This window comes from Eleutherodactylus coqui, chromosome 1 (assembly GCF_035609145.1).
Source record: "Eleutherodactylus coqui strain aEleCoq1 chromosome 1, aEleCoq1.hap1, whole genome shotgun sequence".
Lineage (NCBI taxonomy): Eukaryota > Metazoa > Chordata > Amphibia > Anura > Eleutherodactylidae > Eleutherodactylus > Eleutherodactylus coqui.
In genome coordinates, this window is record NC_089837.1 from 453,741,589 (window position 1) to 453,758,034 (window position 16,446).

The window sequence follows — 16,446 nt, forward strand, 5'->3', positions numbered from 1 at the left end:
ACAAGGAGGGGTCTACAAAGTGGCCGTCCTCCAAAGACAGTTTTTACCCAGGAGCATGGCTATGCTACATAACGTAAGGGGTCAAGCCGCAAGAAAGCCCCGCATTCAGTGGCCATGTGCTTAAGTGAAAATATTGCACTGGGCCAAAAACATTAACGTATTTGTCAAATGTAAATATTAAAACACTGGTATCAATCTCTGGTGTGGTTTACTGACATGAGAAATACCATATCTACTTGAGTATAAGCCTAGATTTTAAGCCCCAAAAAAGGGGCTGAATGTCTACCCCTCGCCTTATAGTAAGTCATGGCAGAGCTACCATTGAAATCAGTGGCAGCTTAGCTGCTGCTTCTGAGATAACAGCTTCTCCACTGTTATCGCTGGAGCACATCTTGGCACCCACTGTCAGGAATGACAGCGGTGCGTAGTGCTGGCAGGGAACACATAGACACAGACATATACACACATATACTTACATTCCACGTACAGAGTTTCAACGGCATCTCGGGGCTGCAGCCGATGACATCATTCACCTACTTCCTGGTGTCGGGTGAAGTCTCACGGAACCTCCTGCGACACTTCACCCGACATCAGAAATGAGGTGATTGATGTCATCGGCTGCTGCCCCGAGACGTGGTGAAGCTCCGTACATGGAATGTAAGTGTGTGTGTGTATATATAATGTCTGTGTTTGTGTGTGTGAGTCAGTGAGTGTATGGAGGATGGGAGTGGTAGTGAGCGGCCATTTATGGAGGATGGGGGTTATAGTGATTTTGATGAGGAGTAGTATGAAGGATGGGTGTTAAGGTGACAAGTGTATGTACGTACGTGTTTGTATGTATTGTGTCTGCAGCAGCAGCCACAATACATACTCGAGTATAGCCGCTCCAAGTGTAAGCGGAGGTACCTAATATTACCCCTAGGCTTATACTCGAGTCAATAATTTTCCCCAGGTTTTTGGGGTAAAAGTTGGTACCTCGGCTTATACTCTGGTCGGCTTAGAATGAAGTATATGTGATTACATGCAAAAGGCCTAATGAAATCACAGAGCAATCGTTGCATGCAAAGAGTTAACAGCGGGAATCGGTTGTCTCACCGGGAGGCCAACTGTCATTAGCAACAGTCTCCTGCAGTAGACGGTGTGGGCTCAGATCTATAGTATATAAATGTAAGTTCATTCCAGAAAACTGCTTCCTAACTAATATGTACATTTGTATGCTGCGGTGGGAAGGAGTTAAAAGGGTTTCCTGGGACTCCAGGACGGATGATCCATCCCCAGTGAATTGGTGATCTGCCTCTCAGAATCCCTGCCAACAAGCTGATGACGAGTGAGCAACGCTGCCACTTCAGTCTATGCCAGACGCAGCACTGTATATTGTAGAGAGGATGCGCCTGCCATTGTAGCTCAATCTCATTCCCTTTAATGGAACAGAGCTGCTCTCTGACCATGTGACCAACGAACGTGACATCACAGACCTGAAAGCTCATCTCACCCGAGTGTCGTGGCCACTTTAATCAGCTAATTGGTGGGGATCCTGAACGGTGGGCCCCGCAGATCAATTAGGAATGACCTATCCTCAGGATAGGCTATCAGTGGCTTAATACTGAAACACCCCTTTAAAGTGTTGGAAATAAGGAGTCTGAAAACATAAATATGGCAAAAAAGTACCAAATTCAAATCACATTTTATTATTTTTTGAAAATGTGGATTTTACACCAAGTTGCATTCCCTGATATAAACAAAAGGCAGCTGTGTTTGTGGGTCTTTTGTGTTTACTCGAGCATAGTAAAATATTGCGCAGTTTTTCAGGATCCTCCGTCATCTTAGAAAGAAAAAAAATTATAAAAAGATGAGTCACTGGTAAAAATCAGTTCATAAAACGAAGGGTTTCAAGATTGTTGAACGTCGAGGGTCTCTCACTGTCTGCCAGCTTTCCTATTCTCAAGGACGTCAGATCTACGGGAAATGACGAAAAATCAGCAGGTTAACATTCACATACCACCAGTATTACTGATCCCTAGATCCGCTCCACCCTCTTACATTGACCACTACTCCCCCAACCAGGTCAGAAGAATCAGACAGCAAGAGATTTTTTTATTTCCCAACAGTCCAGATTTTTTCAGGACCGTCTAACAAGACATTAAGCTAATTTTCATTCAAAGAAGTGCCCGCAACAGCCACGATCAATGTTAACACGGATTGCCCTTGTTAACCCTTTAAATGATGCTGTCCATTCTAACAGTTGCATTTCAATGCTCTTACTGGTGTTCCGAACCAACCACGATGTACAGTTCGGTTGTCATGGCAGCCGGGGGCACCGAGGGCTGCCATGGCTGATTACCTATCAAGACTTGCCTGTGGCAGTATTCCATAATACGGTATGGGTTATCAAATTGTCACAGGTGCAGGTTCTTTCACATATTAATAGCAAAAAACAAATATAATATATATACACATATTTGCCATCACTTTGTCTATAATCGTCCATCCATGTTAACAAAAAGTAATAGAGCAAAAGGGAAAAAAAAAATTTAGGTATGGCAGTAAGGCCTCCTGCACAAGGGCAGATGAGACATTGCATGCGGGATTCCCGCAGTGGAGTTCGACCCGGTGCCCGGACGGTGCTACCTGCTTCCCTTTCCAGAATGTTCAGCGCTGCGGATGTGCACTCAATTGCACATGCACAGTAGCCGCCGGCGCTCTGTGATGAGCTCGATTTTGCGATACTTACGCATTGCTCACTGCGGTAGTGGCACGGGGCAGATGACTTCCATTGACTTCAAAGGAAGTAGTCTGTGCATAGCCAACACCAAATTTCTGCATGCTGTGATTTCACACCTGTGAACAGACTCTCAAAGCAAGCTATGGGCGGTATTTGCTACAGAATCCGCCTGTATGCAGTAGGCCTAAATCGTACGGACCCACAGAATAAAGCAATCATGTCATTTCTGCTACAGTGTGAACACTTTAACCTCTTCCTGCTCCAAGACGTACATTTACATCCTGGAGCGTCGGGGTATGTGTGCAGAGAGGTCGCTTGGCGAACTCTCTGCATACAGCGCGGGCATCAGCTGTTTACTACAGCTGACACCCGCGGGCAATAGCTGCAATCGTCCGTTCGGCCTACCGCAGCTATTAACCCTTTAAATGCCCCGAACGATGTTCAGGGGCCCAGTACATCCACCCCCGTGGTGAGATCGGGGGAGCCGTGCAGGTGTCATGGCTGCCAGGGGCCTTCTGAAAGGCCCAGGGCTGCCTTAAGAGGGTGGCTTCATAGGCCGCCTGTCAGAATGCAGTATGACGTAATGCTATAGCATTGCATCATACTGCAGGGGCGATCAAAGCATCGCATATTGTAGTCCCCCGGGGGAACTTAAAAGTTAAGTAAAAAAAAGATTAATAAAGTTTTTTTTTTGTTTTTTTTACAAATAAAAAAAGTAATTAAAAGTTTAAATCACCCCCCTTTTGCCATATCTGTAATTAAAAAATCTAAATCATAAAATAAAAATACATATTTGGTATCGCCGCTTCCATAAAAGTCCAATCTGTCAAAGTAGTGCATTATTTACCCCGCACGGTGAACGTAGTCTGAAAAAAAAGAAGAAAGACTGCTAGAAATGCACTTTCAGTCACCCTGTCTCCCAGAAAAAACGCAATAAAAAGCGATTAAAAAGTCGTGTGTATTCCGAATTAATACTAACAGAAAATATAGGACATCCCGGAAAAAATAAGCCCTCGCTGAACTACATCGACCGAAAAATAAAAAAGTTATTGCGCGCAGAAGCTGGGGGCAGAATATAATTGAAGAAAAATTAAATGTCTTTGCAAGAGTAGTATAGTAAAAAAAAAACAAAAAAAAACTATACAAGTTTGGTATCGTAGCAATCATACTGACCCATAGAATAAAGTTATCATGTGGTTTTTGTTGAAGTTTGTGCGCCGTAGAAACAAGACGCACTGAAAGATGGCGGAATGTTGTTGTTTTTTTTTCCTTTTACTCCACTTAGATTTTTTTAAAGTTTTTCAGTACATTATATGGTACGTTAAATAGCACCATTGAAAACTACATAGTAACATAGTATGTAAGGCTGAATGAAGACAATGTCCATCTAGTCCAGCCTGTCTATCCTACTGTGTTGATCCAGAGGAAGGCAAAAAACCCCAAGGCCACAAGCCAATTAGCCCTTTTGGGGGAAAAATTCCTTCCCGACTCCCTAATGGCAATCAGACTGTTCCCCGGATCAACCCCTAATAGTTCCTACCTGCCTATATACCAGGATTGACACTTGACCTAATAATTATATCCTGTAATATTCTTCTTCTCCAGAAAGACATCAAGTCCCCTTTTAAACTCCTCTATGGATTTTGCCATCACCACTTCCTCCGGTAGAGAGTTCCACAGTCTAACCGCTCTTACAGTAAAGAATCCCCTTCTATGTTGGTGATGAAACCTACTTTCCTCTAATCGTAGCGGATGTCCTCTTGTTACCGTCGTGGTCCTGGGTGTAAACAGATCGCGGGAGAGATCCATGTGTTGTCCCCTCATGTACTTATACATAGTTATTTGGTCGCCTCTTAACCTTCTTTTTTCTAGAGTAAATAGTCCCAATTTGGATAGCCTCTCTGCGTATTCCAGTCCCGTCATTCCATGTATTAGTTTAGTTGCCCTTCTTTGAACCCCCTCAAGCACTGTAACATCTTTCCTGAGTACCGGTGTCCAGAATTGTACGCAGTATTCCATGTGAGGCCTGACAAGTGCCTTATATAATGGAAGGATAATGTTCTCGTCCTTCGCCCCTATACCTCTTTTAATGCACCCCAAGACTTTATTTGCCTTTGCAGCAGCTGACTGGCATTGGTTACTCCAGTTTAGTCTATTATCCACTAATACCCCCAGATCCTTTTCCATATCACTTTTCCCCAGTGGTACCCCATTAACCCCTTGAGTGGCACGCCCGGAAAAGTTCCGTGACGAGCTCCACTGCTCATAGCAACATAGCCCGGAAGATTTCCGGGCTATGTATCACTATGGGAGCTGCAGAGCACAATGCCACAAGCTGTGACAGTGTGCTCTGCCTGCACAGTCCCACAGAAAACAAAGCAAGGGCTTTGAAAAACCAGCAGAAGATATTGCCGACATGTCGGCAATGTCCTGCTTTGTTTACAGGTTGCCATAGAGACCATCGGCTTGTCAGAAGCAAGCCGATGGTCTCTGTGGCAGGGAGAGCTGGTTGTTAGCTGTCAGAGGACAGCTAGGTACCAGCTCTTACAGCAGAGATCAGAGAAAACCTCCGATCTCTGCTGTGTTAACCCTTTACATGCTGCAGTCCATGTGACTGCAGCATGTAAAGGGCTGTCACTGCAGCATGTAAAGGGCTGTCACCATCGGACCCCTGGAATGTGATCAGGGGTCCTGATGGGTCCCTGTGGAAGTCCCCTAAAGGGACAAAAAAAAATAAAAAATTAAAAAAAAAAAAAAAGTAAAAAAATTATTAAAAAAATTAAAAAAAACCTTGTCTCCCTTTACTTTGTAAAAAATCAAAAATACAATCACACATGTGGTATCCATGTGCGTCGTAATGACCCAGAGAAGGAAGTTAATACATTATTTAACCCCTTAATGACATGGCCCCTTTTTTCTTTTTTCCCCATTTCTTTTTTTCCTCCCCCCTGTTTAAAAAATCACAACTTGTCCCGCAAAAAACAAGCCCTTATATGGCCATGTCAATGGAAAAATGAAAAAGTTATGGCTCTTGAGACGCAACTGCAAAACTAGTTGAAATTCAATGATTAGACCATTTTAAAAAACCTGCCCTGGTGGGCACGACAGGGTGGTAGGAAACCTGCCACTCAAGGGGTTAAGTGAATATTGGTGACATCCGTTTCTCCTGCCCATGTGCATAGTCTTACATTTTTCAACATTGAACTTCATTTGCCATTTTTCTGCCCAAGCCCCCAGCTTATCCAGGTCCGTTTGTAGCCGCACATTGTCCTCCGTTGCATTAATTATATTGTATAATTTTGTGTCATCTGCAAATATTGATATTTTGCTGTGCAGCCCCTCTATCAGGTCATTGATAAATATGTTGAACAGAGTGGGGCCTAATACTGAACCCTGTGGCACCCCGCTAGCGACTGTGGTCCAATCAGAGTACGCACCATTTATTACGACCCTCTGCTTTCTATCATTGAGCCAATTTTTTACCCACTTACACACGTTTTCGCCCAGTCCGAGCTGCCTCATTTTGTATATTAGCCTATTATGTGGCACGGTGTCAAAGGCTTTAGAGAAGTCCAGATATACAAGATCAATAGACTCTCCCAGGTCCAGCTTAGAGCTTACTTCATCGTAGAAACTGATCAGATTTGTCTGACATGAGCGACCCTTCATGAATCTGTGCTGGTGAGGAGTTATTCCCTTAATCTCCTTGAGGTACTCATCGATGGCATCTCTCAGAATCCCCTCGAAAATTTTTCCCGTTACTGAAGTGAGACTTACTGGCCTGTAGTTACCAGGCTCACTTTTGCTCACTTTTTTGTAAATTGGAACCACGTTAGCAATGCGCCAATCCAATGGTACTACACCGATCTTGATAGTGTCTAGAAATATTAGGTATAGCGGCCTAGCTATCTCGTCACTTAGTTCCCTTAATATCCTTGGGTGTAATCCATCTGGGCCCGGCGATTTATCAATTTTAGTTTTCTTTAGACGCTTCCGCACCTCCTCCTGCGTTAGGTATGAGATATTTTGTGAGGGGTTCTTTTTATTCCCCTGCATCTCGTGTGGCATTTCCTTTTCTTTTGTGAATACACTTGAGAAAAAACTGTTTAGTAGATTTGCTTTCCCTTCGCCATCATCAATGATTTCTCCTGCATTGTTTTTTAAAGGGCCAGCGCTCTCCCTGCAAATCCTTTTGCTGTTAATGTAGTTGAAAAATAGCCTCGGGTTGTTTTTGCTCTCTTTGGCGATCCGTCTTTCTGCTTCCTCCTTGGCAGTTTTGATCTTATCTTTGCATATTTTGTTTTTTTCCCTGTATGATTTTAGCGCTTCTTCGCTGCCTTGTTGCTTTAGTAGTTTGAACGCTTTCTTTTTTTCGTTTATTGCCCCTCTTACCGTCTTGTCGAGCCACATTGGTTTCCTTTTAGCTGAGTTTCTTTTATTTTTAAATGGAATGAACTGCTCACATGAGGTGATTAGGATCCTTTTGAACTTTTCCCATTTGTCCTCCGTACTGATATTTTTGAGGATGTTGTCCCAATTAATGTTACCGATAGTAGTTCTAAGCTCATCAAATTTTGCTTTACTAAAGTTTAGTTTCTTTGTCACTCCCTGATAAGGCTTCCTATTGATTGACAGCTGGAAGTTGATTATATTGTGGTCACTGTTTCCCAAGTGTCCCTCAACCTGCACCCCCTTTATACGTTCCGGTTTGTTGGTTAGTACTAGGTCCAGAATGGCCCTCCCTCTTGTTGGTTCCTGCACAAGTTGGTTCAGGTAATTGTCTTTAATTACTCTCAAGAATTTGTCACCCCTGTGAGATTTGCAGGTTTCCTTCTCCCATGTTATATCTGGGTAATTAAAGTCCCCCATGATAATTACTTCGTTTCGCTTTGACACCTCTTCTATCTGCCTAAGTAGTAGGTTTTCAGTTTCTTCTGTTGCTTTTGGTGGTCGATAGAAGACCCCTATCAGGATTTTGTTATTTTTTCCTCCCTGTATTTCTACCCACAGAGATTCCACCTGTTCGTCTCCTACCCCTATATCCTCCCGTAGCCTCGGATTCAAGTTCGTTTTGACGTACAGACATACCCCTCCCCCTTTCTGGTTCCTTCGGTCTCTTCTGAAGAGATTGTACCCCTGCAAATTCACCGCCCAATCGCACTTATCATCAAGCCATGTTTCCGTAATTCTGACTATATCATAGTTTTCATCGGTCATTCTCGCTTCAAGCTCGCCCACTTTACCAATCAGACTTCTTGCATTCGTGGTCATACAATTTATATCATTTTTTTTGTTTTTTAAATTAGTTTTGTTGCTATTCGTACTTATGGCTGTTCTATCAGTTCTAACTGTACTAACCCCACCCCCTGCTCGACCCCATTCCCTTTACTTGGACCCGGTTCGCTAGTTACACTGGCTACCCCACTATTTCTCATTTTACCCTCCCCCCCAGTCCCTAGTTTAAACACTCCTCCAGCCTTCTAGCCATCTTATCCCCCAGCACAGCTGCACCCTCCCCATTAAGATGCAGCCCGTCCCTATGGTAGAGCCTGTAGCCGACAGCAAAGTCAGCCCAGTTCTCCAGGAACCCAAATCCCTCCTTCTTACACCAACTCCGGAGCCACTTGTTTACCTCCCTAAGATCCTGCTGCCTTTCTAGTGTGGCTTTAGGTACAGGTAGTATTTCCGAGAAAACTACCCTGGAGGTCCTCGCCCTGAGCTTGGACCCTAAGTCCCTGAAATCATTTTTGAGGGCCCTCCAATGACCTCTAACTCGTTCATTGGTGCCAACGTGCACCATGACCGCTGGATCCTCACCAGCCCCTCCACAGCCCCCCTACAACTCGTCCTGCAAAAAACAAGCCCTCATACAGCGATGTCAATGGATAAATAAAGGAGTTATGATTTTCTTAAAGGGGAGGAAGAAAAAACGAAAATGGGAAAAAGAAAAAGGCCGCGTCATTAAGGGGTTGAAAACCAGACACCCCCTTTCCCAAACCTCAAATGCTGGATTAACAGATTTTTCAATTCACTCCACTTCACAGAATTTTGAATGTCTTTTTCAGTACATTATATCGGACATTGAATAGCACCACGGAAAAATACAGCTTGCCCTGCAAAACTAAGCCGTCAAAAATGCTACGTCAATCTATAAATAAAAGAATAAAAGATTTTTTGGAAAATGGTGTAGAAAGAAAAAAAAAGGATCAAAGGATTGCTGGGACCCGCACAGTTCAGAAGCACAGGGGTCCTGAAGAGGTCCACATGTACGCATGCGCTCTCACACTTCTGGCATGGCATTCCTTAGATTAAGTGGCTTTAAAAATTAGGTGGCCTAGCCCAAAGCACCTTAGTGACTGTCATAACCCTTTCCAATCCAATTTTGGATTTAGGGTTTTCCTAAAAGGCTTTCTCTTTTTGCTGTTATACAACGGTGCCACCTGCTGGCTAAAGCCAGTGTGTGCGGGCCGGAAAGGCTCCAACAGCGGAGTGGCTGACAATAGACAGTAAGAATACCCTGTCGGACGTCTTCTGACATTGGAGCTGTACAAGCTTCAATCAGAATGTAGGAAGACGTTAGACAGTGGATTGGAAAGGGTTAAAGCCATGTACGGCTGGTCACTAAGGGGTTAAACACAGGGTAGTGTGACAATCAGTAATGGGCATATAGAAGGATATGGATCTGCCCTGAGGGCAAACTAACAGAGTTGGCATACCTACGTCTTCCCCAAGGAACACAGGACTAGTCCGTCTGAGCTGGGACCCCAAGTGTCATCACAGCTCTGGACCCTCCCTTCTTCCACCTCCCCAGATGTATAAATGATGCGTTTATAATGGCGGTGTACCTCTTGGCCTTGATCAGGCAGATGATCCTCCCTCTGTTCGCCACACGTTCCGCATTCTCCATCAGTGTGGTCAGTGCCTCGTGCTGATAATCCGTAATTTTACAGAGAGCTTCAACAGCTGCCACCAGTCCATACAGAATGCTGCAGCACTCATGGTCTACACGGGGGTCCGATGGTGGCTAAGGCCGTCATTAACCTGAAGGGGCAGATGAAACAGTCACCTTATAACTGTACGGGAGCGTTATACATTATATGTGGCTGATATCAGTTGTAAGGGGTTCTTGGTATGGCGTTAACTACTTCGTGACCAGTCTATTTTGTGCCTTAAGGACCAAGCAAGTTTCATGGTCATATTGCTAAAGCCAGAACAGTATGAGGGCTTGTGCATTTTGTGGGAGGAGTTGAATATATTAACAGCGGTTTTCCTGGGGTCCATATACTATGCCATAGGACTTTTATTACATTGAATGTTATGAGGGGAAATTGAAAAATGTCCATAACTTCTGCCAGTTTTTGAATTTTTTTTTTCCTTACAGCATTCACCATTCGTTAAAAACATCCAGATAGTTTTCTAATCTGATCGGCAAGATTACTGCAATACCAAGCTTATATATATTTATTTGTTTTTTTTTCTTTCTTTTAACCAAAAAAAAAAACAGCTGACATCACTGCATTCCAAGACTCACAATAGCATTTTTATTTTTCCAGCTGCGGTGGTGTGCAAGAAGAGTTGTTGTCTATATTGGTGCCATTTTGAGGTGCAGGTGACTTCTGCTTTTATTGCAATTTTTTGTGAGCTGAACAAAACGAATAAAGAAATCTGTTTTTTTTTTGGTTTTTTTTAAAGTGCATTTTATGCAGTTAAGAGGAAAACATAGTAACATAGTATGTAAGGCCGAATGAAGACAATGTCCATCTAGTCCAGCCTGTCTATCCTACTGTGTTGATCCAGAGGAAGGCAAAAAACCCCAAGGCCACAAGCCAATTAGCCCTTTTGGGGGAAAATTTCCTTCCCGACTCCCTAATGGCAATCAGACTGTTCCCTGGATCAACCCCTAATAGTTCCTACCTGCCTATATACCAGGATTGACACTTAACCTAATATTTATATATCCTGTAATATCCTTCTTCTCCAGAAAGACATCAAGTCCCCTTTTAAACTCCTCTATGGATTTTGCCATCACCACTTCCTCCGGTAGAGAGTTCCACAGTCTAACTGCTCTTACAGTAAAGAACCCCTTTCTGTGTTGGCGATGAAACCTACTTTCCTCTTGTTACCGTCGTGGTCCTGGGTGTAAACAGATCGCGGGAGAGATCCATGTGTTGTCCCTTCATGTACTTATACATGGTTATTTGGTCGCCTCTTAACCTTCTTTTTCTAGAGTAAATAGTCCCAATATTGATAACCTCTCGGGGTATTCCAGTCCCGTCATTCCAAGTATTAGTTTAGTTACCCTTCTTTGAACCCCCTCAAGCACCGCGACATCTTTCCTGAGTACCGGTGTCCAGAATTGCACGCAGTATTCCATGTGAGGTCTGACAAGTGCCTTATATAATGGAACGATAATGTTCTCGTCCTTCGCCCCTATACCTCTTTTGATGCACCCCAAGACTTTATTTGCCTTTGCAGCAGCTGACTGGCATTGGTTACTCCAGTTTAGTCTATTATCCACTAATACCCCCAGATCCTTTTCCATCTCACTTTTCCCTAGTGGTACCCCATTAAGTGAATATTTGTGACATCCGTTCCTCCTGCCCATGTGCATAGTCTTACATTTTTCAACATTGAACTTCATTTGCCATTTTTCTGCCCAAGCCCCCATCTTATCCAGGTCCGTTTGTAGCCGCACATTGTCCTCCGTTGCATTAATTATATTGTATAATTTTGTGTCATCTGCAAATATTGATATTTTGCTGTGCAGCCCCTCTATCAGGTCATTGATAAATATGTTGAACAGAGTGGGGCCTAATACTGAACCCTGTGGCACCCCGCTAGCGACTGTGGTCCAATCAGAGAACGAACCCTTTATTACCACCCTCTGCTTTCTATCGTTGAGCAAATTTTTTACCCACTTACACACGTTTTCGCCCAGTCCGAGCTGCCTCATTTTGTATATTAGCCTATTATGTGGCACGGTGTCAAAGGCTTTAGAGAAGTCCAGATATACAAGATCAATAGATTCTCCCTGGTCCAGCTTAGAGCTTACTTCATCGTAGAAACTGATCAGATTTGTCTGACATGAGCGACCCTTCATGAATCCATGCTGCTGAGGAGTTATTCCCTTAATCTCCTTGAGGTACTCATCGATGGCGTCTCTCAGAATCCCCTCGAAAATTTTTCCCGTTACTGAAGTGAGACTTACTGGCCTGTAGTTACCAGGCTCACTTTTGCTCCCTTTTTTGTAAATTGGAACCACGTTGGCAATGCGCCAGTCCAGGTGTGTTTTTTTTCCATTTCACTAGATTTTTTTAAAAATTTTAAGTTCCTTAGTTGATCACTAGGATAATAAACTGAATTACTTATGTAGTGCATTCTACTATGCCTATGACAGCAGTGTATTACATTATGTGGGAGGCGGCGTCTAATAGACTGAGTTAAGGTCCATTTACAGGCAATGTTTGTTGGTAAAAATTCACTCGAAAGATCATTTGAACTCCAGTTTACAGTGATGATTTTGCATAGTACTAAGTATCTAATTACCGTGCAAAAGTAACCTTAAGCTGATTGCAATTAAGAGCTGGAGGTCTCTTATCTGCATTCAGCTCCATTGTTCACCAGCGGGTTAAATTGCTGAAACAATGTTATCAGCGCTACCCGCGGAGAAATTCTGATAAGACCACCTGACGTTTTCTAGCCCGGCTTGAATGACAGATGAACAAACAGTAGCCGAAAAGTGCATGATGGGGGTGCGTTTAGACGGCACGTTTAACATGCAAAAGATGGAAGATGAGCGAATTTTTAGCGATAATCGTTCCGTCTAAATGGCCTTTTACATGGTAGAATTGTAGGACTTTGTCCGGATTTTCGGCTGCCACGAGAACCCATTGGTACCTTGCGATTGCACTGCAAGGTAGTCCCTCCCCAGGTTATCTGCTGCAGCCGCTATCGTTTGTGGGAAGTAAGGGGTTAAACGATCTGAGATTTCTCTGTTGCTGGCTGTTAGAGAAGGAGCTGGGCAGTCAGTAGTCAGCCAAGCTACTGTCTTGAAAAGATGCATGTGCAAGTTTAAAGCCCGTTGGTCAGGCTATTGAAAAGCACATTGTGGTCAGGAAGGAGTTAAAATAGTGATCACGGAAGTTTCAGTACTCCCATGGACGAGCAGCCAGAAATGGCACAACACTATTATAGGGAACTTCTGCAATCTTCAAACGATTGGTAAAATGCTGAATATTACATTGTGCTCAACATACTTTAGGTTTCACTTCTTCATTTCCTAGATCTCTGACTGCAGTCAGTGAATGGAAACTTGCATTCTTTGCATCGCGAAGCAGAAAAAGCTGTCCTCCTGACCCCGACTCATGCCAAGAGGTACCAGCAATACAGCTGCAGGCTCGCTGTCGTTCAGACCGTCAGACAGATTTAGCACAGATTTTCTGCTTTTGGGTGTAAGCAATAACATTGATGTCCACTTACAGCAAACAGAGATCTAGAAAATGGTTCTGCAAACCTTCCTACTATAACGTAATCAGAGCGCTCACCTCCTGCAGGTTCTGGTCCTCTTGGCTCTAGGGGTTTAATATCCGGGAGCAGGAGTTTCTGATGATTCACCTGTGAACGACAGATGGGATATTTCTCGTTATGCGATAGTTGTTTTTTTTTTACATTTTCTATAGGCAGCGAGTGTGTACGTCCGCCTCATCTCCATTCACTTCTATGCGGAGATGGCCCAGTCCAAGCATGCACCTGTCTCTGCTGAAGTGAGTGGAGGTGCAAATGTGCGTTCTCTGCTGCCCACGCTTTGGAGACTGATGGGGGTCTCAGAGGTCGGACCCAACCGATATTCATGATACTCCCTGTCCAGTAAATAACGAGTAAAATGGGAAACCATGAGTTACTTTTTTATGAATGAAATGCAGACTATGGCAGGGTGATTGGCGCACTTATTTAACATGGATTTGCCACAAAAATCGGCACAGATTCCAAGTCTAAATATTCCGTGTGAAGGGGCTTAGGGGGTCACTGCTTGACATCTTTATGTTACACCGCTCTGGATCCCCTCGGTCAGTTAATATGCAGTGCCGCTGTCAGCACAGAGAGCTGGAAGCAGAGAGCGCTGACAACACGGAAGCCGCCTGGTTGGTATTGCAGGTATTGAATTCAGTGGGAGCTGTGCCTGCAACACCAACCCGTGCTGGTGCACTACAGATAACCCGGTCTGCTTGCCACGCTGTCCGTGTGGGAATCAGCTGATCAGTAGGGACCCTGAGCGGTACACTACCACCAATCACCAATAATAGGATGAAGGGCAAAAACCCTAAAACAGCTGTATGTACATGGAGTCTTGCTTTGCTTTTAAATTCCCAGTCATTGTTACAAGGTTATATAAAAAGTCTGACTTTGGTTTGAAGGAATGCTGCCTACCAATAGGTGGCACTGTAGAGGTTTTATTCCATCTCCTATATTTGCATATTACCCAGAGGAGTGCGCATGGCCGTTTGAGTCTCCTCACTCACCGTCTAGGTGCTCTCCCTAAGGAGAAAAGATAGCGTACCTTGTAACATGCACCATTAGCTAGGCTCCTCCATTAGCTAGGCTCTTCTCATTCTGCTCTGTGCAGCTAATCCTATCCTAACATGTAGCCACATGCAGCTAATCTTACCTTGTAACATGCAGCATTAGCTAGTTTCCTCTTATTCTGCTCTGTAAGTGTATCCTCAGCTTCCGCTCAGCAGTGCTTCTCGTTCTCGTGCACAGCTCAGTAACTGTATGCTCATGCACAAATAGTATCCTCGTGCACATCTCAAAAAGGGGGCAGTGTCCCAAACAACCAATGGGGTTGCTTGAATTGCTCACTGCTACTCAACTGCTGAGTAAAAGAAATATATGCCATCGGCAGTAGAGAAAGTTTAGTGGCAGAAGAAGGTTGCACCATCTTTACAGAAACAGCTGGAAGTTTGGGAGGGGAAGGGGGGTGATTCAAAAGTGATGGCTGCACTGTGGTTGATTGCTATGGGCAAATGTTCGCCATGAGCTCTTGTGTAGAAATACCCCATTTACAAACCAAGAACGTGGCCAAGGGGGGCATTTATAATTAAAATGTGCATTTTATCATTCTGTCAGGAGCTGCTCCATTTAAAGAGTTTTCCTGGAACTAAAGTTTGAATTACTATTCTTTTATGTCCCTGCAGGGGACTCGAACCTCCAATGCTATGATCGCACTGAAAATATACTGCAGCACTTCTGTACTGCTATGCATTATCGTTTCCGATACAAATGGAGCAGGAAAGCGGAATCACAGGCGTAGATGTGAAACCACCCTTAAGTCTCGCTGCGGAATAAGTTGGCGCTATACAAATAAAGATTATTATTATTATTATCATGTCCACCGGCGTTTTTTGCTGCGGAATCCGGAGGCAGCGTCCGCATGCTATGGAAAAATGATTCTTCATGCACGCGAGCAGAAACCAATTGCGGTTTCCGCTTGCAGATGAAAAATTGCAGCATGCTCTATCTTCCTGCAGTTCTCACAGGGACGGCTTCCATTGAGGTCGACGGAAGCTGCCTGACCTGCAGCCTGCTGGAAGAGCAGAAGATTCAGGAGACGTACAAATTTAACCTTAATTATCTAGTGCCGTGGGGAGATGATGTGTAGGCCGCGGTCACTGGTGGCCCGGGATTACAGAAACAGATGAGTGCACTGTACTCCGCTGTTTCTGTAACGCCCATAGAAGTGAGTGGCAGTTCTGTAAGCAAGATGTCTCAATGAGGCAAGCTAAATTCTCGGGTAAGTTTTGTGTGTTGTGAGACGTACAAAACTCACACAAAGATGAACTCTACTCTTTGGAAAAGACTTATTCACTTGAGCGATTTATTTTTTTTCCCCCCACCCCCTCACATAATTCTGCAAGGATAAAAATCGCAGCATGTTTTGTCTTTTAGCGTTCCTCGGAAGGCTTCGCCCACTGTTTTCAATGGGACCTTAAAAGACATTGCGTGGCATTTCCATGCTGTGTGATGTGCATTTGCAAATACTTGCGATCCTCTGACGCGCGCGAAACAACGAAGTTACCAAAGCAGCATAGAATAGTGTTCTTCATGGTTTCTGTAACACGTGCCGACCTCAGGCAACCTGGATGTGGTAGAGCGTAGGAGGAGGTGAGCCTTGACAGTTATGGAGATAGATAAGGGTCTCAGTGGTGGGATCTGAATCAATTTATTAGGCATATATCGGAGATAGGAACCTATCACCTCGGAGCTGCACCATAAACTAACAGCAATGTCACAGAAGAATTCCAGCGTCCAACGGAACGCAGGTAAAAAAACCCACTTTATTGAAAAATCAATTTAAAAAAACATGCAAAATCAGAGATTACTGCAAATAGCTACGCATTTCGGAATATATACTTCTTTAGAGCTAGGTACCTTGAGACAAAAGCATTCAAATACATAACACCTGTGATAGGTCACGTGATTAACCCCTTAACGACTGCCCCATCGGGAAACTACGTCCTCAGTAAGTGGGCTTTAATCCCAGAGGACGTCGTTTTATGCATGCTCTCTTTGGATTAATGTCCACTTGCCTGAGGACGTGACATCTCCATGCTGTCGGTGCCCGCAGGTAGCCGACAGCATGGAGCTGTCATCCCAGGATGCGGGCAGTCCCCCCCGGCATTGCGATCGGCGCTATCCAATGGATAGCGCCGATCGCAAAAAAGTTA

General features: G+C 44.1%; 1 protein-coding gene and 1 long non-coding RNA gene across 2 annotated transcripts in view; one reads left to right on the top strand and one right to left on the bottom strand.

The window, feature by feature from the left end:
- The first annotated feature begins 623 nt into the window (after positions 1–623).
- LOC136612883 (RCC1 and BTB domain-containing protein 1-like) overlaps positions 624–16,446 on the top strand; it is a 41,462-nt gene continuing 25,639 nt past the window's right edge. The window contains exons 1-2 of the mRNA XM_066593620.1: positions 624–657; positions 10,276–10,325. The gene's annotated coding sequence lies outside the window, so the exon portion shown is untranslated. The remainder of the gene's footprint in view (positions 658–10,275; positions 10,326–16,446) is intronic.
- Positions 1,676–14,494, bottom strand: LOC136612890 (uncharacterized). The gene is made up of 4 exons (XR_010790424.1): positions 14,388–14,494; positions 13,267–13,336; positions 9,568–9,763; positions 1,676–1,956 (listed from the first exon to the last, which is right to left on the bottom strand). It is a non-coding gene; the product is annotated as an uncharacterized lncRNA (long non-coding RNA).